Source organism: Amblyomma maculatum, chromosome 10 (genome assembly GCF_055883805.1).
Source record: "Amblyomma maculatum isolate TAMU_Amacu chromosome 10, ASM5588380v1, whole genome shotgun sequence".
Taxonomy (NCBI): domain Eukaryota; kingdom Metazoa; phylum Arthropoda; class Arachnida; order Ixodida; family Ixodidae; genus Amblyomma; species Amblyomma maculatum.
The window spans coordinates 58,858,598-58,859,972 of NC_139353.1; the positions used below are offsets into that span (position 1 = coordinate 58,858,598).

A 1,375-nucleotide genomic window follows, 5' to 3' on the forward strand; every position below is an offset into this window, starting at 1 on the left:
TCACTTGGATGCCTTGGTCGTTGGCGTGTTCAGGGATTGCAGGAGGTGGTAAAGTGAGGCTACGGAGTTCCAGTGCGAGAGGTCGTGGTGGTGGTGAAAGGCATTTATTGACTCGAAAGACCATTCACAGGGAGGTATGATTAGACCAGCCCTTAAGAGGCCAGTCCTCGCAATTACTAGGTGGGGTCCGTAGTACGGGACTCCAGTGGCATCGACCGTTGCCCAGGCGTGCTCAACCAAGGAATTTTGGGCATGTAGGTCAGAGTATCCGAGCAGGGTCGCCTCCCAGTCCTACCGGGCGGGGTTGGGTTAAGGGAGAATAGCAGGGTTGGAGGGGCAGGCCCACATCACGTGGTAAATGTGCGAAGAGTTCTCCGCACAGTGCGGACAGTGGCCCGAGAAAGAGTGGTCGAAGTGTTTTAGAGCTGCCGGGCACAGCAAAGTATTTGTATAAAGGCGCAGCAGAAGCCGCTCCTCTGTCATTGAGAGGCCTTTACATGGGCGGGGATAAATGCCGTGGCCAGATTTATATAGTAAAACAATATCTTTGAAAGAATAAGCTAGAGTGAATTCGAGTTCCTGATCACCGAGGTCGGGGGGGGGGGGGGAGTGCCTGGTGAGAGAGCGCGCAGGCGGCGGCGTCAGCTGCCTCATTTCCCTCAAGGCCCATGTGAGCAGGAGTACAGATGATATTCCGGTGAACGGGGTCCTTGGTGTAGACGCTGCTTTGGAGAAGGTGATAGGCTAGGTACGGTACCCAGCCCTACGCGACGTTCCGACAGGCCCCCCGCGAGTCGGAAATAATTCTTTTGGAAGTGAGATGAGCTGCAGCTAATGAAATGGCGACCTCCTTCGCATGTGTTATGTTACGAGCTCGAAAAGTAAGCCCGTTCACTAGTTCGGATTGGTGGACGACTGCAGCCGTATACCATCCAGCATGGTGGGGATCGCAGGCGTCTACGTATAATACGCCGGGTTTCGATCCATAGTGACGAGCCAGGGCTTCCGCCTGCGCCAGACGCCGGCCATTATGGTCCTCACGGGTCATGTTTGCGGGAAGAGGGCGCCCGTGAAGGGGGCATCTTCACTGGATTGGAATGCGTACACGCTCTTCTATGAGAGTGGTGTTGGATATGTAGTCGGGCAAGAAGGCGGCGACCCGACGATGTTTTCGGGAGACGTGTATATTGGTTTGTCAAATGGGCTTCCCGGAGGCGTGTTTAGGTTTGCTCGGTACAGTGGCTCCTCAAGAGAGAAAGCGACAAAAAGACGAAGAAAGCGGGTTGTTCCGACTAGCAGCTACCGCCCCCAGAGGCAGGTGTCCCAGGTGTCCAGAGAAACAAGTGTGACAGATACTGCTCCTTTCCCTTCCTGT

General features: G+C 55.0%; 1 pseudogene; it reads right to left on the reverse strand.

Annotated features, from left to right (window-relative positions):
* LOC146176600 (uncharacterized) lies at window positions 1-1,048 on the reverse strand (annotated as a pseudogene).
* Between the last annotated feature and the right edge of the window lie 327 nt (window positions 1,049-1,375).